The 24,928-nt window shown below is 32.9% G+C and overlaps 1 protein-coding gene, 1 long non-coding RNA gene and 1 other non-coding gene across 3 annotated transcripts in view; 2 read left to right on the top strand and 1 right to left on the bottom strand.

Moving 5' to 3' along the window:
- LOC116657431 overlaps nucleotides 1-24,928 on the bottom strand; it is a 515,932-nt gene that overhangs the window by 373,840 nt on the left and 117,164 nt on the right. The gene's annotated exons all lie outside the window — the stretch shown is intronic.
- The window catches only part of LOC102509390, a 114,539-nt gene that overhangs the window by 50,350 nt on the left and 39,261 nt on the right, over nucleotides 1-24,928 (top strand). The gene's annotated exons all lie outside the window — the stretch shown is intronic.
- Nucleotides 18,312-18,418, top strand: LOC116657677. The gene has a single exon (XR_004312874.1). It is a non-coding gene; the product is annotated as a U6 spliceosomal RNA (small nuclear RNA).

Genomic DNA, 24,928 nt, shown 5'->3' with positions numbered 1-24,928 from the left:
TTAAAACAGTGTAATCTCTGTAGAAAAGGAAAACATAATTTTCCCTCTACCATTCTGAGTTCTTGACTGAGACCCTCCGTAGTAAGAGACAGATTAAGAACTTTATTAACATGCATACCTCTTGTATAAGTAAATGTTTACTAGGCCATGCAGAGACAATGGGACACAGAGTGGACTCCTATCTCTAGACCCTGCCCCTAGATTTCCCCACCACACCCAACCCATAGTCTTTGCAGATACCACTGGTGATAGCTCTATGCTGGACTAAATTCTTTCAGGCAGTTAGGGGAAAGATCAAAGTTTCTTCCTGAGTCTTTTGGGCCTGAGTCTTTTGATTGTTTTCAGCTTGAAATAATCTACATGCCAAAGAGATATTTTGTGGTAGCAAGTTTTATTTTTTATTTTTTTGTTTGTTTGTTTGTTTATTTTTTTTCTGGCTGTGTTGCTTTTTTTTTTTTTAACATTTTTTTATTGAGTTACAGTCATTTTACAATGTTGTGTCAAATTCCAGTGTAGAGCACAATTTTTCAGTTATATATGAACATATATGTATTCATTGTCACTTTTTTTTTTTTTGCTGTGAGCTACCACAAGATCTTGTATATATTTCCCTGTGCTATACAGTATAATCTTGTTTATCTATTCTACATTTTGAAATCCCAGTCTGTCCTTTCCCACCCCCTGCCCCCTTGGCAACCAGAAGTTTGTATTCTATGTCTATGAGTCTATTTCTGTTTTGTATTTATGTTTTGTTTTGTTTTGGATTCCACATATGAGTGATCTCATATGGTATTTTTCTTTCTCTTTCTGGCTTACTTCACTTAGAATGACATTCTTCAGGGACATCCATGTTGCTGCAAATGGCATTATGTTGTCGGTTTTTATGGCTGAGTAGTATTCCATTGTATAAATATACCACCACTTCTTTATCCAGCCATCTGTTGATGGACATTTAGGCTGTCTTCATGTCTTGGCTATTGTAAATAGTGCTGCTATGAACATTGGGGTGCAGGTGTCATTTTGAAGTAGGGTTCCTTCTGGATATGTGCCCAGGAGCGGGATTCCTGGGTCACCTGGTAAGTCTATTCCTAGTCTTTTGAGGAATCTCCATACTGTTTTCCACAATGGCTGCACCAAACTGCATTCCCTGTGGTAGCAAGTTTTGCTCCCCTAAAACATCAACAGTCCTTGGCTCCAAAAGAATAGTAATGCATCAGTTCAGATGCAGGAATTATCTTCTCCATTTTTTTGGTAATTATTTCATGTAGGTATTTTACACATATGATCATGACAATTATAGTACTAAATCCATAGTGCCTACTACACTTTTCAAGCACTTGGGAGAGTACTTACTCTGTTTTCACTTATCAAATTCAGAGTTTTTCAATGCTATTTAAATATTGTGCAGAAAATATTAGCTGTTGGGGGCACACTTTTGTCATTTTTGACTATTGGCCAATAATGCAAACAGTAGTTTTTTGTGCTGTGGGTTTTTGTTTTCTTGATGATTAATTTATTTTGATTATTCCCGATTCAATATAATACAGCAGTCTTTTTTTTTTTTTTTAGTATAGAGAAACACAGTATTTATTGTATTGTTACTTGCATTTTTATTTGAAAGAATGCTCTGTTTTTTCATAGATGGAGCATGGGTGGGGGAGGAGAGAGGATGTCAGCAAGGCTTTTAGCTGTAGTTGTAGCAACCTGAGAAATGCAAAAGTAGTCTTTAGTCTTTCTTCTTTGGTTTTAAAAAGAATCTGTATATCATCGTTCAATCATTTCCTCACTGAATGACAAGTGAGAAGTAGGTAACACAGAATGGCTCTGAAATTTTACATGACTTCTAATGAAATGGATATAACACAGGACTGATATGTCAGTCTGTTTTGGCAGATCTGGAGAATGGGGACAAAATGGATGGCCTAGATCTCTAAGTTCACTAAATTTAATGTCAGCTGTTATTCTATTGCAAAGTATCATATAAATAACTAATTAACACTCACTATGCTTACTAAACAGAGATGAAAAGAAAATCCTAAAGTCCAATTTGCAGATCGTGACAAAGTAAAAGAAACCTAGGTGATTCTCAGTTAAATGTATTGAGAGGATTCAGAGATCACTCGGTAAGTCCGAAGGTTGCTCTTTTAGTTGGTTGTAACACGCCGTTCCATACTTAAAACCATCCAATGCCTTCTTATCTCAACTCTTTGCCATGACTTAAAACACCTTAATGATAGGGGTCCCAGACTTTTCTCTCTAGCTTCTTTTTATATAACTCATTCACTATTCCCCAGCCACAGTGGCCCACACCCATCTTAAGTCATTTGCACTTGCTGTTCTTTCTGGAACGCTATTCTCCCAGATCCTCAACTGACCCTCATTCTTCAAGTCTCAGGTCATATGTCACTGCCTCAAAACGTTCTACCCTGACAACCCCATCCTAACTACTCATCCCCACCTCTCATGTTTATCTGTTTTATTTTAATTTTCACAGCACTAATACTATATAAAATTATCTTATTCGTTCACTTCCTTATTCACTCTCTCCCTGCCCCTATACTGTAAACTCCATGGTAGTGTGAACAAAAAATACTGCAAACCGTATCAGTTAACAAAGAATGCTGAAACCAAGTCATCAGCTGCTGCCGCCACCCCCCACAGTGAGGACAAGCCTGCAGCCCAGCCTCTGCAGCCACTCACAGTGGTGCACCCTGAGGGGACTCCGAATAAGAAAGGACAGGATACTGGCCCTAGATGGCTAGGTGCTTGTCAAAGGGATGAATTCAGTGAGCCCAAATGTTTGCTTCCTCCCATACATACAAAAGCGCTAAATTCCTTAACTTGAGATGCCTGTTTTTCTTTAAATAATAAGTAATCGTTTATTGTCCCAACTACCTGGTCTTTGTTGTAAAACTCCTATATATCCTAGCTCCTCCCCTACCTCTTCAGAGCAGTCCCTCAGAGCGATCTGGGAGGCTGTCATCCGGCCAAATAAAACATAACTCTCAACTTTTAGGCTGCATATTTATTTCAGTAGCCGGGACCTTAACTGTCTTGATCACAGCTTTATCTCAAGCAACCAGTTTGCGTGTACATTGAGGCAAGAATGACAAGTCATAAAAATAGATCTCAGCCAACTAATTAATTAAGTCTTAGGTGTAGCTCAGGATGGTGAAATTGGATAATGATGTAAGAGCCCTTGAGAAGATTTCAGGGAAGAGATACAAAGATGATGAAAGGATTAGAAAACAAGACCTATGAAGAGGAGAAAATGGCGATATGAACTGGAATATTACTACTCCAGAGGAAGAATCCATCGTAATTGCTTGTGTTTACTGATCACTTTTGCCTGTATAAACTCCCTTAACTTTTTACATAATAAATATGCAAATTTGTTATTATCCCTGTTTTACAGGCATAGAAATTGTGACACAGAGAATTTAACTGAATTGTCCAAAGTCACATAGTGATAAGGTATAATTCATATGTTCTTAGCCTCATGTCCAATATTTTTTTCATGTCATCACCTCTGGTTTAGTCTGCAGAGCAAGGAATTTAATTTGGATGTAATAAACAAAGACATTTCTTTTCACAGTTTGTAAATTCTGATTAGAGTTATCCCAGGTTGTTTCCAAATACCATCTTCCAAATTCATCTGGAATAGATATTCATCTGTCTACTGTGGTTTGGAAAAAGGTAAAGGGTATGGCTAGAGGGTAAGAGATTACTTCAATATGGTCTCTCCAAGTGCTAAGATTTTAGTGTAGTCTTTTGGCCAAATTTTCAACTTTCAAAATAAGTCATTTCAAATTTATTTAACATTTAAAATTTGACCAAATGATACTACCATTTGAGCTTTATATCACAACTGGACCTGGCTCTAGGATGTGCTCATTGCATGGGCTGTGTATATTTTTATTCAATACCCAGAGCGTGCAGTGTGAACATAATAGAGATTGAAAGACAGCCAGAAGGGTTAAACATGAATTCTCAAAGAGTAACTTTGTACTTCGTGTAGGGCTATTAACTCTCCGTTTTAAGCATTATACTAAACCTGCTTCTGAACTCTCAGTTCCACAACCTAGATTCCAAACTTATAACTGGAATCTGCATACTGCTTCTATTTTCATAATAGATTTTTTAATTCCTCTTTTATTTAGATTAAAAGTTTGTTAAAATTTCACATGGGTAGTCAATGTTAACATTCAGTAACAATTAGAAGAAATTTTTTAGTAGAACTATAAAAAGTGCATTTGGAAGAACATAATTATTATGATTTTTCATCATTTTATTGAAATTTATTTTGCTGATGTCAGATGCTATTTACAGTTGATAATTGAAATCTCCATTATATGATTTTACCCCATGATAATATTGGTGAACATATCATGCTATGACCAGCTAGATGGATGTTTCTTTAACCCCTTTGTTTAAAATTTTCTATAATTTCCAGTATTTTTACAATGAGAATCTATTACTTCAATAATTAGAAATTGATCTTATGTCCTTCAGTTGAAATGGAAAAAAACCTCCTAGAATATTAGAATGAATTAGTTTGATTTGAAAGCTGTGTGATCTTTGTAGAAAATTCCAAATATAAAATATGTTTTATAACCAATATATGTGACTATATTCTGATAAATAGAATATTGTTTTGTTATTCTTACTTTGGTATCTTCTTGCTCATATGAAGAAGCAACAAATGCATTTAGACATTTAATAGCAAAATAAATATTAAAAGTGCTTATTAAGAGACCTAGTTCAAAATATGAATAAAAAATGTTATAGAAAAAAAAGATAACCAAAGTGAATTTGGGTGAACCTATAAGTAGAATAGAGATAGAAAATGCGTTTATAGGGAAAGAAGAATTTTAATAAATGCTGATTAGAAATATTGGAATATTTTCTATAATTTATCAAACAAAATTATAATGTAATAGTTTTAAAGAAAATGTCAGAATATATTCAACACATTGTGTTTCTTCATGCCTGGCATATAGCAGGTCCTCAATAAGTATTTGTTGAAAGAATAAATGAACCAACAAGTCTTATTTGAGCACCTGTTATGTGGAGGATAAAAAACTACGACCCAAACAGAGTTTATGATCTAATATGGGAGAGAAGAAATATAAGGCGGATGCACAAATGACCACCACATAAGAAAGTTTGTGATAAGAATAAACGTGTCTTACAAGGTCAGAGGAGAGCCAGATCATTTCCTATCTGGGAAGGTTTTAGGGGAGGAAAAAGGACTTGAGTCTCAGAATTAGTGAAAATTAAGTGAGCAAAATTATTTGCTGTAGAATTTAAAGCAAATTATAAAGATCACTAAATCAATATTATACAAGACATTTAATAAATCAAAAACAAATATCACATCATCAAGCAATCTTTATATAATCACCCATTCTTTAAAATTCTATTTGCCTTTTACATTAATATAATATGAAATAGTCTAAGTTCCTGCAAGCCTCTTTGTCTCTTGGCTTTTTTTTTTTTCTTTAACATGTTACATACATCAATTCTAGTGGAGCATATTCAAAATGTTTCAGTAATTACCCTGTCAATCATTTTGTTCTTCAGGTTAAACTTCTAGACGAGGCTATTAGAAATTAACCTAAATAATAAAAAGAGCATTAGTTGTTTCTAGTATAAAAACTTGTAGACGTTTTCCTTCCTGGGACGATCAAAGACTTCAATACTCTTCTCTGTATTTCCTCTTTGGTCATCTTTGTGAGAAGTACCTGGTTTTAGGAAATGTTGATTTCATCAGGAAGAGGTGTTAGGAGTAAAGCAAGCTGATTGCCCCACCCAAGATATTTATGCCTGTCATGTGAATGATATGAAGATCACTTGGATTCTAAGCTGGTTTTCTCACCCCTTTCACATATATTACTCCTAACCCACTTCCCCACTTACCAGACAGAGTCTAGCTATACCCATTTTCTGCTTCCTCTTTTTCCTTCTTGTTTCTTCTTCTTGTTCTTCTTTATTTATTAAGTGTGCAGGGATCATGCAGGTTTTGTTCAGTTTTCTATATCCAACTACTAACACAATCCATGGGCTTGAACAGGCATTCATATAAAGATATGTTGAATAAATTATTAACTACTTGATCTGGAAAAATAAACCCAATTAAATATAGCAATCTAATCTAAGAAACACAGTAAAGGAAGACCAATCTGACTCTTGAGTATACACAATACATACTAAAATAAAATGGAAATGCATTTTTATTTTATTAACTCTTTTTAAATATTTCTACTATTGCTTCTCTACCCAACTCTGCTTAAGAGCACAGAAGACTTAAGGACTATCTGCCCCACACCCCTTCAACACTTCTTAGCTATGTAACTTGAGCCAGTGAATTAACACTCCTGAGCTTCAGGTTTTCTCAATATAAAATGTGACTAATAACATCTTGTCTGTCTGAAGGCAGTGGATTGAATGAGAAACTCTATTGATCCTACTTACTATGGATGAAAATATGAACATAATTTTTAAAACTTTATGTGGAAAAATGCATGCATTGCTCTTTGCTTATTAATTAAAGCTAATAAGTTCCTGTAACTAATTGCACATGAGATTCTAAAACATCCTAAATTAAAAATATAAATAAATAAATCTATATTTACATATGTTTAATAACAGAACTCATGACACCTACTTAGTAATGATGATTAATAGTATCATTTAGAACTATGTATCCATGACATTTCTAAACACAAATGAAGATCAAAAGCTTTGTCAAACATGATTGTATCCTTAGATGTTTAATGATATATTTTGAAAGATTAAAAGTTAAAGAACCATTACTAATGGCCCTTCAATTGCAGTAATTGTACAATACTTTTTATTGGTGAACTTTTTTTTTTTTACTTGCACTGAAAATTAACTCCATACTGTTCTAATTTTTTTATTCATTCAATAAAGTTGTACCTAATGTTTGGTACTGTGCTCGGAGCTACAGATGTAGCAATAAATAAGACACAGTCTCTCTCCTCAAAGAGATCAGATTTTATTGGGCAAAGCAGGCAAGTAAGCAGACAATTAAAATACTGTGTTGTAAGTGCTACAGCAGGAGTAGCCCAGGATGTCTTGGGAGCCCATGAAAGCTCTCCCAATTCAGCCTCCAGGTGGGAGAGTCAGTCAGGGAAGCCCTCCGAGAGGAGGTGGAATCCGTGTTGCAGGTCTCCTGCCTATTCATGTCCTTCCCAGGGAGGCTGAAATGTAAATTATTTAAATACTTAATGTCCAAGTGAGAGATATAGTAAGAATTTATTGTTTGATTCCCTTAAGTTTTGTACTACATGGATTAACAAAACACATTTCTGAGACTAGAGGTGGAGATGAAAAGATAAGAAAAAAAAAAAAAACAACCCTAAGAAACAAAGAGGAAGTTTTCACGAACCTAGAAAGTAAAAAAGATATGATGAGGAATCAGATGTTCACTTGGACAGTTCCTGGAAATGAAGAATTAGGAGGTCGAATGCAATCTGATTGGTGACAATGCTAAGTAGTTTTCTTAGAGGTCGATGGACTTAGATTTTTTTAAAGTAATAAATAAGAAACAAATTTTGAGTTTGTAATGCTGATGAACACTATCACTTAGAAGTATGTACTCCACGACATTTGTTTATAGAAATGAACACGGCTGTGAGGGCAGTTTGCCTTTGCACTACTTTTGTCCAGTCTGTTAGCCAAAATGTGTTGGTGTGTTATAACAGTTACTCTTAATTTCTTAATTACACTCCTACAATGTGCTCTCAACCCATATTAGTGTATTGCTAATGAATTATGTTGATACTCTTTTGCTATCTATGCTCATTTTATAGTTATCAGTTACTTTGTTTCATTGTTCAAATTCATATGTATTTTCAGTACATATCATCAACTAAGTGTTCCTTTACTATATTTTTATAATTTTACAACTGCCTCATGTACCAAGCCAAAAAGATGTTAGTTAAATGACTTGGCTTACTGCAAATCCTAGAGAAGCTTTATCTAGAGCTGCCATTTTACGGGACCGATGAGGCTATGCTTTGTAGAATTCTTTTCTACCTCTTAAATTTCTTTGACTTGACTGGATTCTTTTGGAAGATACTGTACCTTCTCAAGTTTTAATTGTTCAAAACTCTACTCATTTGAATTGACCTGTTAATTAAGGTTGCAAAAATAACTTGCTGAGTCATGGCACATTTATTTTGATTACTCTCATCTTGGCTTTCTTCATCTCTTTATTATCATTTCAAATATGCATTTAATTTTTGTTTGCATGGTAATTTCAGCCAACTTACCTTCATTTAGGTCACTTTGTACAAGAAAATGAGTTATCTCATTGTTTCATCCATTTGATTGATTTCTGCTACTGTATATACTTATGAGCTGTCCCAATGAAATTTAGAGACATATATCCTCAAGATAATTCAATTAGTTTCTATGTCTTTTGTCACACTTCTTGATTTTCCACATATTAGTTCAAAATAGAAATATTTTTGTACATTTTCCATAACCTGATTGCTCTTTCATTCCAAAAGAAGAATAGAATGGAACCAGAAAAAAATCATCTCATAAAAAATATTCATTCATGTGGCATTTTATATTTCTAAGGATCATTGATGTTTTAGGGTATTTACCTCAATTACCTTTCATTTTCAATTGTTTGAATCTTTATTTGTTGATAATCAATAACGATCACATGGATAAAACCATGGATAATAAGAATATGAGCAAAACTTTTCTACTTTGTAAATAAGTCATGCCAATTCAGCGATGCACCCTGAAAATGCATTTTTATAATCTACATGTAATACGGAAAGTAGTGATATTAACAAGTAAGCAATTTTAATGAATAGAAGAAATCTGAATGTCATTAAGTCTACTTCCCTTAGGATACAATTTGTCTAGAGCAGACATGAATATGTTTCTATACATCATGACCTACCTAATCAAATTCTTCAGGGGAGGTATTTATTTGATTTCATTTTCATATTTTTAGAGTTCATAATTTGCATGAAAAAAATCCTGCTTATTGGTATCTATACCTTAGAACTCCTGAAGAACAAGCCAACAGCTTGTTCTTTTCTTTTGATGCCTTCTGTAAAACTATCGACCCTTGTTAATTAATTGATAGATGGTTTGTGAAGCAGTCAATCTTGCTGGGAAGATTTAATCCATCTAGACTAAAAACCAAGGTACCTCAGTTTATAATCTCTTGGTTACTACTGACAAGGCCCTTGATTTATTCATCTTTGAATTTTTCAAGTATGCAGATCAGTATATAGTAGTTTCTCATTACATGTTTATTGGATGAATTAAATTAACTCGTTCCTTTCAGCAGGCATTTATAGAGCACCTGTTATTCTGTCTTCTGTCTCTGAACTCCTACTACACTTCTTGTTTGTACTGTTTGATTACTACCTTAATACATACCTTGTTTTATGATTGTTTCACAAAATAATGTAGCACTTTTTAATTCATATGTAGCTTATCAACAATTAAATTGTTAATATGTAATGAAATTATATATTCCTTGTAGGCAAGAATCAGGTCATTCATTTCATTTGTACCTTTCATAAAGTCAGCTCGTAAACATACAATAAATATTTTGTTGGTTAATTTGAACAGTATGAGTGAACATGAAAAAACGCTGCCACATTGCCTTACACTATTCAACAAACTATTCCATAAAAGAATATATGTTTTAAGGGAAATAATAATTTATATATGTTATAAAGTAAAATTTATTTTTACTCCAGAATGTCAGTTAGTAATGCCAAGAACAAAACTTGCATAAAATACTTTGTTTAAAAGAAAAAAATCAATGCTGGAGGAAGTCTTCCATTCTTTATCTTGCAGAATATTCTTGTTTCTTAAATTTGGAGTTAGGTTTTTATTTGAAATAGAGTTATAAATTATATTTATTGCCTAATTTTTTGTGAATGGTATCTTGCTCTTCTGTTCCTATTAAGTTTCCACCTAATATTAATACTAGAAGGCAATATGTATGCACTTTCATTGTTCTGTCTTTATAATCTAATGTTTCATTTATTTGGTTACCAAAGAGGTTTCAGTAATGTGAAAATAATGTATTCAGTGCACAGACTTTTTCTATGCATATTTTGATTACCCAATGCCAAGATTGGAGATTCATAGAATAGATTTTATACATTTAAACCTAGCAGGTTTATGAGAGTATGACTTCGTAGCATCTATAATCTCCTAGGAGACCCAGCATGAGAATTAGCAACAACAGCAGAAAAGATTTACTTAATCTTTCATTCTTCTCATATTAATCAGTATTCCACACTTTTCAAGAAATCTAATTATAAATAACTAATATTTCTCACACATGTATCCACATTCTGCCCTCCTTTTGGCTTCCCATACTCTCAAATCTCTAAACTGTTCTGGGACCAATACTGTAATGCTCAACTGCAGTCTTGACTTTTACTTAAATCTCCCATGCAAACACACACATCAATCAAGTCTTACATTTCCTAGGTCTTATTCTTTTTTAAAGTTTAATTTCCAAATTAATCTACAGTGCTATATTAGCTTATTAGCCCTTTCAGATAGACTCTTACTGCAAACTAGTTAGCCATTTCAAAGTGTTTCAATATATGCAGTGAATTTTTGTGTGTTGTACAGTTGATATGTTGTTTCATTCTATATTAATTTCTCTTTATTGGTAATTGTCTTCCTCTTTGGGTCTAAAACAAATACTGAAGTAAAATAGAGTCGTTCAACATTCTCTGGGAATACCAGATGAAGAGACTGCCTTTTTGAAACAACAAGGCATCTTAATACCTCACTTAATATCACTTAAATTTCATACTTATCACATGCAGGATAGAGAATTGTTGACGTGTTGATGAGTATATAGAGTCACTGAATATTTTGCTTAATTTTGATTACATAGGTTTGACTATTATAAAATTACATCTTTCTTTGACTGGAGGAAACAATAAAATTGAGTAAGCCTTAAATTATGTTCAATTTGCTTTCATATGCAAATACTTTCACAACTTAGAATCAATTTGAGGTGACTTGGTTCTACAGTATGTTCTATCTATCTACCTATTAACACACACGCAAGATGTAGATCACATATACAAAAAAAGGAAACTGTTCCCTTGATTTAAGACTTGAAATAAAATCAAAACTTCAGGTGAGTAAATGATTTGAAAATAACTTTATAGGTCTTTGCACACATTATATATCCCAGGGGTTTTATATTATAATGAATAAAGAAATACATTTTTTTCTAAAAGACTATTCAGACATATGCAGAATCCATTATACATGAAAAGGACCAATAACTTGAATCTACGATGGTAATAATTCACATAGTCCAATAAATAATGCTAACTTGCCGAAAGGAGATGATTTCTTAATCTTTTTGAAATTGTGACTGAATCAGATAATACGTCTTTTCTGTTTTAGGAATAAGTGAGGAATCACAGGGAGTAAGGGAGAAAATCAACCTAAAATAAAATGCGTATAATAGTATTACCTTTTATTGTAAAGTACTTGCATAAGTAACAAGAAAATCATAATGTTGAATGTAAATATCCCAAGTTTAGTAAGAGTGGCTAATCACGTGATCTTTGTCTCGGCAAGTAGGACTCTCTAGGAAGAGGAATCAGTTGAGATCAAGAGGGGACAGGGCAGATAATTTACTAAGGTCCTCATAGTAACCAATAGGAGAAGCTCTGATTAGGCGCGTTCTGGAGATTGATAGCAGTGAAGGTCAAGAACAAACCTAAGCAGCAGGTAGAAATCACAGCAATTAGGCAAATCATGTTATCAGTGGAGACTAGATAGATATCTCTCTTCCCATCTGACATACACCTGTATGAAGTCTTTTGGTTCAGCAATAAAGTTTTTATTCTCCAGCCACAATCACTGTGGCTACCGCTGGCTGTGAAAGTCATCTCACTTTACCCAAGTACTTCAAAAGCTGTACAATGCTGTAAAGTGTTCAGATTTCTGTTGCTGATTTTCATGTAAATTTTTGGTTACTTTTTCAAACAGCCTTCTTGAAGTGTAATTTAAATATTCATTTAGTTTTCAATATGCCTTTCTTCTTGGCACATATACCATGTAGGAAACTAAGGGCCCCTTTCTTTTATTAGTATCCATAATACATTATTTTCTGCTTTCCTTAAGTGAGATTTTCTTCTTAAAATGTATTCTTTTTATAAATTTGTTTTTTTATTTTTTGGGGGGAGATAATTAAGTTTTTTTTTTTTAAATGGAGGTACTGGGGATTGAACCTAGGACCTCATGCATGCCAGTACGTGCTCTACCACTGAGCTGTACCCTCTCCTTTAAAATGTATTCTTTTTCTATCTGATGTGACACTTGTTACTTTTCCATCCCTATCATTTACAGCCTAATTATTTCTTGGACTAAAACCTGTTTATGAGGAGATATGCTCACCTGGTTCATACTGCTGACAATAGGTTCACAGCGATAGTAGGTAACACAGCATGTTCAGTATCAATATAGTAACGCAGGGGAAACATAGTAGAAATAAGATCTAATGACCTAGTGACTGAGCGGCAGATTGAAAACACAAACTGCAGTTGTGAGTATGGAGCTCAGTTCTGTTCCGAGCTCACTCTCTTTGCTTCAGCTGTCCCTGCAGAAGTGGAATGTCATGCTAACTAACTTTCAGAGATAGTTGTGAAGAATGTTGCCAAAAATAATAAAAGGTAATAGTCACTAATATAATTTTCTAGAGAAATTGAAACGAAAAGCAAACTGAGTATCTAAGACAGTTTTTCTTATGTATGGCAAAAATTACTTTCCTCTAAGCATGGTAAAAATATCACCTATATCTGCCCGTATCTTAGAAAAGAGAGGACACACTAAATCTTCTGTTTATTGATACTGAAGAACAATATCTGAATATATCCAGAATACAAACATAACTTAGATTTACTAGGCATAGTAAATAACGGAAGGGTTTTAATATAATAGACTCTCAATAATAAGTCCTGAGATTTTTTTCCTTCTCAGTATTTCTTCCTTTGTAGAAGATATTGCCTTGTGTTTCCAAAATGAGACTATTAATGGGCTTAGCCTCCTAACATAGATGCCTGAACTGTGCTCTTTTTGGATTAAAATAAATTCTTTAAGCAAGAGCCTTACACAATAGATTTGAAGGTACTTTGCGAACACATCTTAAGAATACCTGAAATTCATGAATAATCATCCTAATCCAAAATGACAGGTACTCTGATCTACTTTTACACCTCACCCACACATTTTTGCTTTAAAATTTTTATTTAGCTCTCAGAGATGCTGGAGGGAAAACCATTCTCTGAAGAACCAAAATTCTGTAATTATTTAAAAGATGTATAATTATGGTTAGATTTAAATTTGAGATAAGTGTGTACAGAACTTGAAAAGGCATAGCTAGAAGGAATAAAACTAGGTTTTACAGTATGTGTCCCAATAAGTAAATTCCACTCCATAAATTTCCTTTTTGCAAATACTCTAAATCTGGTGTCATTCTACAATATAGTTGCAATTTACAGATCTCACAAACACCAAAACAGTAATATAATCATTAGAATGGGTACCAGGAATGATTTTTCTTTGCCTATAGTATTTCATAATGATGCTCTTACATAACCCTTCAGCTTGGGAGGATCTAAAACTCAAAAGGGAGATTATATAGCCACAATACCTCTTTGAAATCATTTAGCTATTTCAAGTAATGTTAAATACTTAAGACTAAAATTAGCTTCTACTTCAATTAAAATGTATAATATACATATATATGATATAGCTCAGGTTATTTTTAAAACCAAGTAATTTTTGAAGGGTAGTGAACAGATATTTCTGTTTGAATCAGCGCTTGGGCAGATATTTTCTTCCAACTGACTTACAGAGGTCAAAAGTAAAGCTGCTTGTGTTACTGCAGTAGTATCTATGGTATATTTTCTATATTTGTGTCAATTTTTGATATTTAAATGAGTATAGGACTAATTTGCCTTTTTCATTCTATTTCCTTTCAACACGTTTATTATAAAGTACATTTTAATAAGTAAGATGTCACTGTAAAAACTGATAAAAATGGTAGCAAATGTACAGTGACTTTTAATCTTACAAATTAAGATAAGAACCATATTCACACATAAATAATTTGCTAGTAATAAGTTAGAATTCTCTCAGCATGTGAAATGTTACTTTAATTTGATGAGAAGGTTGGAGCTCTTTTATTGGAATAGGAAAACTTCATAAAGCCTAATTCCCTGGTGATTTATGTAATAGTGCCCAAACCATTACTAAGACCCCTTTGTCTATTAATTAGAATTGTGATGATCAGATAAATTATGAGTTATTTAATTGAGCATAATCATGGTCATAAGCCAGTGTGAGATATGCCATTGAACAAATTAAACTTATTACCATTAAGAACAGCGATTTCAAACTAATATAATATTACAAGTCAATTAGACTTCAATTGACAAATAAAACACTGATTTCAACTCTCCCCATTCAATACTTGCCAAACAAAATTGTATTTTTTCTCTTTAAAGTTTTCTTTGCAGAAAAAAGCATAAAGGGTGACCTTGGCATAAGAATAATTGGGTATTTCCAAGACTCTCCAAACCTAAAAACCACAAATCAGTTGAATCTCGGAGCTGCAGAACTTTCCATGCAACTTTCATTCTCTTCTTTATGTACTCAAAATGATGTGAACAGCTTTTTACTGTTTGCTAAACTAAAGAGACTTTTAGTTAAAATTTACTTTTGAGTAGTACTTTTGAAAAGATATAGCTAACTACTATATTGATGAATACATACATTTCTATCTTTTAAGCACAAAATTGAAAGAATACTTTTGTGCAATGAACCAGGAGTGTTTTGCACTGATAACAGCTCACATTCATTGAACACTTACTGTATGCTCAGCATCATTCCAAGAGACTTACATGCATTTTTCACTATCTCCTCCAACAATCTTTTATGATAAGTTTCATTAGTACTCCTATTTAAAAGATAAGGAAATAATCACAAGAGAGGTCCAGTAACTGGCCCAGGATCATACAGCTTGTACATGACAAAGCTGAGCTAGCTCCTTTAGCAATTTCCTACATAAAGTTTTCCATTTTTATGCTCAGAAAGTCATTCATTTTGTTTATGGCCTTTATTAACTATGTATATATCATACTGACCTTTGCCCCAAAGCAGTGCATACTTACCATGAAATACGCAGTTAAGCAGTTGTACGGTTAAAAGAGAACTGATTTCTCTTCTTCTGAGCCTAGCATGCAATAATACATCTTATGGTGTTTACTAATCTAATAGTGGGGGTTCACTGTGTATAATGACTGTATATTGACCAAAACTGAAATTTATTCAAATACATTACATTTCCCATTTAATATATACATTTGTGGCAGATCGATGATAAATACTCCCTGTAAGCAGACTCACAGACTTTATTTTGAGTTGGCCATGTGTTTGCTTTTGGGGGTTTTGCCTGAATAAAATGTATTCAAGACCAAAATATTCTTCTCTTTCACAAAAGTAGTCTGTTTTTATAATTAACATGGGAGTTTAACTGGAGAACAGACCTGAATAAACAATGAACTTAAAATATATTCCTATTTAAAGTTCCTCGATGCGTTCAGTGAAGTATCTATTCTTGGTTTTGTATATATGTGTGGTGACATACCATGTAAACTGTGAACGAGCCTCATCATCAGATTTATGTCATTTATTTGATCTGTTTTGGTCAATGATTTTAATTAGGATGTATTCAATATCTTTCCACTTTGCAAAACTGTTTCTGTTCAGTTCTTAACACACTGTGGAGGATATCAAGCTGAGATTAACATTTAAGTTTTCATGTATGCCCACTAGTATACACAGAAGGAAAAATTCCTAGAATCCTTTCTTTACCAAAATTTATGGATGATTCTTGACAGATAGATAAATTTCAGCAATTTCAGATATCTAAATCTAAATCTAAATCAAACAAAAATGAGAAAAGCAATTTATATGTAAATATAGTTATATGCTTTGTTTTCAGACCCCAGATGCCTGATCTCCAAATTACATAAAAAGTATTATTAATCTCAGTAACAAATATTAAAATGAGCACTTCTCTGTGTTACTGGTATCTTGCACTTTTTAATCAATAGACTGAAAATTCAGAAGATTTAGGCTTGTAGCATTTAGACTGCTATGGATTTGACATTTGCTTTAACTGTTAATTCAGTTATTTTTGCATTTCCATCATGATTGACATTGTACAACAATATGGTGTTTATTTCTTCAGTTTTAAGTTGATCCATGATGGCTTAGAAAATTTGTAATATTCCTTAGTGCAGAGATCTTTTGAAATACCATAAAACTTTTAGAATATTTCTTTGATCATTAGAATTATTAAACTGTAGCCATTGACATTATTAATGGAGACTATTTTTTTTTAAGAATTTGGCATGCACAGTATTGGGCTCAGGCATTACCATTATTCACAACTGGCAGTTCATTGGAAAGTAAAAATAAAATATTCAGATACCATTATCATCTCTTTAAAAATACAGACAGTCCTCAACTTATGTTGGCTCAATTTAATGATTTTTTAACTTTACTGATTGTGCAAAAGTTATATGAATTCAATAGAAACCATACTCTGAATTTGGAATTTTAATCTCTTCCTGGGCTAGCAACATATAGTATGGTACTCTTTCTTGATGCTGGACAGCGGCCACCACCATAGCTTCTGGTCAGCCATGAGATCATCAGGTGAACGACTGATGCATTTACAACCATTCTGTACCCACACAACCATTCTGTTTTTAACTTTCAATATAGTATTCAATAAATTACATGAGATATTCCACACTTTATTATAAAATAGGCTTCGTGTTAGATGCTTTTGCCTGACCATAGATTGATGTAAACGTTCTGAGCACGTTTGGAGTAGGCTAAGCTAATCTATGGTTAGGTGTATTAGTAGGTTAGGTGTATTAAGTACATTTTTTGACTTAAGTTATTTCCATCTCATGATAGGTTTAGGGACATAACCCCACTGTAAGTCAAGGAAGAGCTGTGTAGATAGTTGCATTCATTTGCAAAATACTTGAGAATGAGTCTAATAAGCACTTGTCATAGAGCCTGTTCGTAGAAAATGAGCAATGACAGTACCCAAACATTCATCTTTTCCTTTCTAAATTACAGAAATGAAAAAGGCCACTGCTGATTTATATCAATATGTACCAGAAATGTCAGGATTCTGTTAGACATAGGCAAACAAGAAACAAGTAAGTATAAAAACCCATCAGGAACATTTACCTTTATAAGAGAGGAGTGTTAAATCTGAAAACTAGAGAACCTTGGACTACAAAATTAAAGTTTGTGTGAAATATACTGTAACATAATATTTCATATCACTTGGATAAAATCTCAGAAAAATTTCACCTCCATTTTATTTTCTGAATTGAATAAATTCTCATGTGAGCATTTATTTATACAAAATAATTGTTAAAGGAATATGCTGGCTGTATGACCTTGGGCAATTTACTTAGCTTTTCTATAAAATGAAATATTCCTTATCTTTAAAATGGAGATAACAGCCCTGATACAAAGATTAAGTGATATAATGTAATTATGTACATAGTTTTAAATAGCTACTGCTCATATCTACATTAAGAATATTCGCAACATGTACAAATGCATACAGACAACCAAGACTTCAAATTGAGGCACAAACACTTATTCTGTGGCTTTTCAAATATGACTTTGGGAAAATGGCAGCCATATGTACACATATATATTAAAGTTAATATGCAGAAATTGAGATTATTAGACTATGTTACAATTTACTCTTCTTAACTAGATTGGTCAGTGATTCCTGCCTTAAATATTCATTATTAAATTAAATATGAACAGCATAGCTATGAAAGAAGGTTGTCTTCATTTAACTGTAACAAGATTAACATGGATCAGGAGACTTATCTGATTGCAGCCTTAAAATCATCAGGATTTAAAGTGCTGCTTCCCCATGTGTAACTGGGCTTTAAAATTCTATGATTCTCCATCAGTGAGCCAGATATTCTCAGGACAAAGGCTCTTCCCCAGTTGTCAAGCAGGTACACTTAAAAGCTGTATTAACTCTTAAGGTTGCCAAAGAACTATAATTTGTCTAAGGTAATAACTCACTGAATCTCACTTTCATGACCAGAATTAATTAGAAATTAACTTTAGTTTGGGATAGGCCTTATATGCCTATTTTTAATGGATTTGGTGGAAAAGATGTAGATTGATAAATTTGACAAATATGAATGCTTGCTTCAACAGCACATATGCTAAAATTGGAATAAGACAGAGAAAATTAGCATGGCCCCTGCACAAGAATGACGTGCAAATTCATGAAGCGTTCCAGGTTTTCAAGACCTCTGGACTGTAAAAAAAAAAAAAAATTGACATAAGGTAAACAAATTAAGATTTAAAAAAATAAGGTTAAGAAATCTGAGGTTGTTATGACTCAGCTTTTTCTTCATATAAACTCAAAATAGCTGCTTGGCTATTGCAGACTCTCCATTCTTAATGGAGGGCATCCAAATAAATTCAGAAAAGAAGACAGACATTTATCACTTGGCGTTTGATACTCTTGAATCCTACTCTTCTTATTATAGACTATCTGGCATCATATGGCAATGTGAGGTTTTATTTTCAATGCAAAAATCTCAAAATTAAGTAGAAAAATATGGCTATAAAATTATACATTTTCTATTTCCTCTATGTGAAAATATACAGAAGTTTAAAAGTCATTATATATGAGTGTTAAAATCACTTGGGACTTTTATATACTTTCTCTTTTGTTTTTCAAATTTTATATGCTATACGTGTATATTGTTTATAAGCAATGGAAATATTGTGATATTTGAAAACATTGGTAATTTTTTTGCCACAAAGACCAGAAGGAATCTCAAAAATTCTACTTCTATAACCAAAATTTTCTGTCTCTAAATCTCTCCAGGTACTTACATTAATAATATATTATAATATATCCCAGTAAGAAAACACATTCGCCTCTAGCTGCTTCAAGGCTATGTTTGATGAGTCTTTGAGCTTCCAGCTTGTTATGGACAGTAGAGAGAATCTCTCTGTTCTCGGTAGTCATGTTTTTCCAGACAGTAGTTCCTCAGGGCAGTGCAGGGCGACCTTTTAACACGTGAACAAATGTGTTTGTTGGTTAAATAAGGTCCAGGCTCTGCAATTATGACCCACCAAAGAGCTTCATAACATATCTTTCCACCTATTTCATAGTGTAGTTTTTCCAGGATATTTTTCCTAAGAAAATCTTTATCAAAAAAAAAAAAAAAGAGTGGCATATGGTTTGTTCTATCCAATGTCTGAAGCTGTGTTTCTATGGCAACATTTGGAATTTGAAACAGTCCAAGGGCTACCATTTCTCATGTTAAACAACAAACTTTTTTAGGGAAGCTGCTGAACTCATAGTAATGACTTCAAAAAAGAGCAATATGTTTTCAAGAATTTATTTTTCTCTAAGTCTGCAGTAGGCAGGAAGAAAAGGGAAAATGTGTCTTCTGGTACTTCTTTTCCTTATCTGCTTTCTCACCCAAAACAGGTTTCTCATTGTGTTTCTGCCCATATTATCCCAAATCCTAAATCTGAAAATTTGTGATAAGTCATGGAGGCTGATCAATGTCCGTAAGTCACAATGTACTTCATGTTGCATAGTGTCTTAACCTTAAAAAAATCATGAAGTCTATTATTTCATTTAAGCCCCCTGATAATTCTCTCAGGTATATAGGACAGTTATTATACCCACTTAACAGATGTGTAATTAAGTTATGAAGGAGCGTTTTCCCTAAAGTCAAATGTGTGTTATAAGCAGTGGTGGTTCTAGAACCCATGTTTTCTGACTTTAAACTCTGCCAGTCTTGTTAATACTCTATTTATTATTGTGGTCTAAGAAGGTGTTAGATCTCAAATCCTATTTCATAGTTTCATACTCTGTTCACAATGAAACCTGACTGCAAAATCATATTTATCTAAACTTCAAAGAAATATGGAACTACAGTTGGTCTGATGAGAGCTAAATATAGGAGGCACTGTGCCAGTTGCCGCCTTTTGCTTTTATGTTGTGTCTATAAAACAAGCAAACTAGTGGCTTTCTCAATATTACAGTAACATTTTCCTCAACAAGTATGTATTATAAATAATCTAGTGGCATCATTATGAGAAAAGCTTGCACATTCAACAGCAAATATTCTGTATTATTTAACACATCTGTGATTAGCCAGGTTAAAAGGTTGTATGTATGTGATATAGGTACAAACATATTCGTTCTTATAAATATTAGACAGATTAGCCTCAAAGAAATTTGACTTTGATTAGCTGGAATAGTCCAGAAATACAAATTGTAATTAATTCCTTTTTGTGTTTTTTTTTAACTTAAACACTTATAGTTGTACATCCTTCTAAAATGCATGAGTCTTCTGTTCTGGCTTTTATTCAAATATCTAATCTGTCATTTACATTAATGGAAGAATTCCAAGGAATACCAATGAGGTATGCTAATCTATATGATAGGCTCACAAGTAGAAAGGGACCTGTGGAATGGCACAGTCTAATTTTTTCTTTATGTGTTGTGCTTAGTCTAACGCATACTTGTTGAAAGGGTATTTTATGTTCTCTCCTTGACAATTCCAGTTTAGGGACCTTCGGCATTTACATCATTACTTTTATTTCCTTGGAGTTTGTTGCAGTACAGTGAAATAATGAGTCATCAAATAATATGTGATGACCTGAAATAGTTTCTGTAGCTTCCCAAGATACCAGATATAGAAATAATTTAAACCCTGACATCTAGATCACTTCATTGAACAAAAACTGAAAGTAATAACAATTGTGAAAAAATATGAAGAGTTATTGTGATGTTGAGAGTTTTTTTTAAGTTTTTAAGGAGTGTTTTGATAACCATATCTAATACTGAGTAGGTAGATATTAACTCTGAAAATCATTTGCCTGAAATCATAAGTTTTGTCTGTGGGTAAATAACACATATAAGAAAAAAACCCACATAAATTAAATTGATTAATTGAGCAAAATGACTAAGCAAAAAGGCTCCCTCTCTAACATTCAGAATTCTCCTTAATCTTGTAATATAATCACCTTTGATTGTCCATAGCCATTTTTATGCTGAAAATAGAAATATGTTCCACTTCTGCTTTTTGAGGGAAGAAAAGACCCACTTTTGAAAAGGAAAATTAAAAGTTTATATGGAACTGCAAAATATTTCCATTGTTATGCACATTGAAATAAATCATTGCTAAGAAATCTTTTGGAAAGAAAGAATTCATTGTGATCTGTAGGACTGAAAACTTTCAAATTGCAATATAGATTTTTTTCTTTCTTCAGGATTTATTAATTGCTAAAAGAATTACTCATGAGGCTTTTTAAATAGAAATGTGGAAAATCACTTTTTCCCCCAAAAAGGCTTAAGCAATTTATTATTGTTGCCCAATGAGGCTTTTTTTTTTGATTGATTGATTGCTTTTTTACTTTTAGATCAGAATAAATATGCTCCATATGAAGTATTTTTTTTTTTTAATCCTTAGAAATGCATCAAAAGACTGCTCTGGAATTAGCTGCTGTTGAGCTAAAAACTAGTCAGATAACAGGTGGCTTGAGTGAGTGAGTGTGAAATTCAAGGACTAGAAGAAAAGGGAGATTTGCTGATTTGAAATCCTCCTCGAGTTCAGTATCTGAACTTCTTAATTTAACGAAAATATCAAGCAATTGTATTTTATTTCCTCTCTGTAATAATAAAAGCACAGATTCGTAAAAGTGCCTGACACTTTCAAGAAATAAATTGTGGTTTGTGTTGGATGTATGCAGATGTGTGCATTTGTTGTGGCTTTGTAGGGCCAGTATTGAAGGGGGAAATGAAAAATGGACTGTGGGAATTTTGTGAAGGGCTAAAGAGTTTAAACTTTATTCTGTGGTCAATATAGATTTCTTGAGCTGATGGATAACATGATCATATCTCATATAGGAAGCAAGCTATAGTGACAATATTGAGAAGAATTGGAACGAGTTAGAGTCTTGAGCCAAGGAGAACTATGTGGAGACTATTGGAATAGTCTGAACAAAAGTTGATGAGGGCCTACACGAAAGGAGTGAACAGATTCAAAGATATTTTGATAAGCTGATGCTTAAGCTTAAATCATCTGGGAAAACAACCAGTGTGTATAATATCTCAATGAAGTATAGGTCGCTTTCTTCTTCCCCTTGGAGGGCAATCCTCACTGGTACTTTAACCATGGCACCATAAAACAGTATACTGGACAGAGTTAAAAATTCTATTTTCTGGTCACCAGCTTCTTAATGACAAAATAAAATCTTATATTTTAAAACATCAAAAGACTTGGAGATTTTAAACATTGAAGAACTTAGAAGATAAGCCTTCACTAATAATAAATCACAGTGGGCTTTAATGGGTAAACAATCTTCAGTACTTGTCAATAAACGAGAAAAGAATGATAATTACAAACAGGCTAAACTTTTTGCAATATCATCTGCCTTCCTAAACAGAACATAAGTGACCTCAACTCTGCATCTAAGATTAGGAAAAAATAAAAATATTACTATACCCATTTCTAATATTACCACTTTTTCCTTTTATGTCTTGTCAAATCATCAAAATGATTCTCTAAAAAATGGCTAAAAAAAAGATAGTTATCCTAAAGCACTCTATTTTTTTGTTTTCTGGAGTTCTTATGACATAGAAGGACATTCAGTACTGCTTTGAAACAATGCCATTTTACAATAAAAAATTTATTAAATTACTTTTGAACCAGAAGGTCTGGCCATTCTCCTCTCTTTTTTCCTGTTCTTTGAATCATGCTTGGACCCCAGCATAAATCAAGGTAAATAGACCCTGTGAATAGAATATGAGCAGAATGATTCTTCTTCTCAACATGTAGTAAATATTTAAGGTTGATCCAACAGTGTGTGCTTGAGAAGGTATTTTAAAACTGCATATTTGGGCTCCATGCATAAACACATATAAGGGCACACACACACACACACGCACACGCACACACACACATGTACACGCACACACTTAGAAAGACTAATGCAAAATAGACTTAAATTTAAAGGATCAAACTAACCCCCTCAAATTCTGTCCACCTTCCCACTGTTTTCTTACTTCCATATTCCTGACTCAAACTAGAAAAAAAAAGTGATAGACATAACCAGAAAATGCTGCTGTTGATTTGGTATTGAGGATGGGAACAGGAAAGAGAAAAAGTTCTAGTGTCACAGTGGTGTGGAGGATTAGCAGCCAGACCATTCTAGGGGATGAACAGAGCCTCAACACTAATTATTGAATAGAAAAGATGACATTTACTTTGCTTCTTTCCCTCTTGTTTCACATTCTGGTGATCTTGATCTTGTGATGTTTAAATGAGATGATGAATGTGAAAGTGCTCTGCCAACTGTAAAGTACCATGGATTTTAGGAACATTATACATTTGGGTTTAGGTAATGTTTCGTATGATGAAGGAATTTTCATCTTTCCTACCCAGATTTAGTTTCTCAGCTACCCACGCATCACTTTGAAAATGTTAGCCTTAAGACATTTCATTTTTATTATGTAACTACTTAGAAGAGCTATGAACTTAGCTAATAAAATGTTCTTGCTACCTCAGTAATCTGACAATTAGAAGGGCTTATTTTTACCCACAAAAAAAGTCTTCTTAGACTTCCACAAGAGTTTCCTAAAGAAAAAAATAAAAGTAAAATATAAATAAAACAGGCAGAAATATAAAATCCTAGAAAAACAAATCTGCTAAACCACAAATTGGAAACACATCATTAGATTGCTCAGTGAAATGATTCTGTGAACAACACTGAATTGAGCCCCTTCTGTAGTCATGGGCTTGATCGTTTCCCTGTTTTTCTCATTCCATACTTAATGTACAGTTGTTACATGCCCTATGTCCTTTCTTTTCCTACATGTAGTGCTGGTCAATCCTTGGAAATCTGAAAGAACATAACTATTACAGATTTTTAAAAGTGAATGGGAATTTAGGGATTGTCAACTAAGAAAATCACACCCATCTGGAATGTAAGCTCCATGAAAGTTGAGGTCATTTTATACTTCCAGCTGTATTCCTAAGACTAATAGCTTCTACATGATGCCTAATTGATGTTTATGGAAGAGGAAATTAAGTTGTAAAAAGGTGAGTCTACTATATATACTAACTACTATATATAAAATAGATAAACAACAAGGTCCTATTGTATAGCACAGATATATTTTCAATATCTTGTAATAGCCTATATTGAAAAAGAATATGAAAAGAAACATATATATGTATATATATAACTGAATCGCTATGCCATACACCAGAAATTAACACAGCATTGTAAATTGACTATACTTCATTTAAAAAAAAAATTGAGTCTTGCCCAAATTCACAAAACTAGAATCTAGATCTTTACTCCTAGCTCAGTGCTTTGCCTGCCTTCTAACATTGGATTTCTTTAAGGATCTGAGATCATCTTTGAATGAATAAAATTTAGGTTATAGAATATTTTCTTGATTATTAATATATAACACACTAAATTCATAACTCTGAAATTTGATTATGCTTATATATACTCAATAAATTACAAACTATACCTACTTCCCTTAGTTTATAATTGGAAAATATTCGATTACAATTTCTCTACTTACATTTGCGACCATGGGAAAGACAATAGAACTAGGTGACCAAAATCACAAAAAAGGTATTGTTGTCCTCTTTGAACAGGCAGTAATTAATTACTAGATTTGAAACCACTTCTAATATTCAAGAAGTTTCTTAATTATCTTGCCAAGAATGAAAGCTAAAAAAAAATCTCCTGAAGAATGTTATAC

The sequence above is a fragment of the Camelus ferus genome, chromosome 18 (assembly GCF_009834535.1).
Source record: "Camelus ferus isolate YT-003-E chromosome 18, BCGSAC_Cfer_1.0, whole genome shotgun sequence".
In the NCBI taxonomy this organism is placed as follows: Eukaryota; Metazoa; Chordata; class Mammalia; order Artiodactyla; family Camelidae; genus Camelus; species Camelus ferus.
This window is presented reverse-complemented; position numbering and strand designations above follow the sequence as displayed.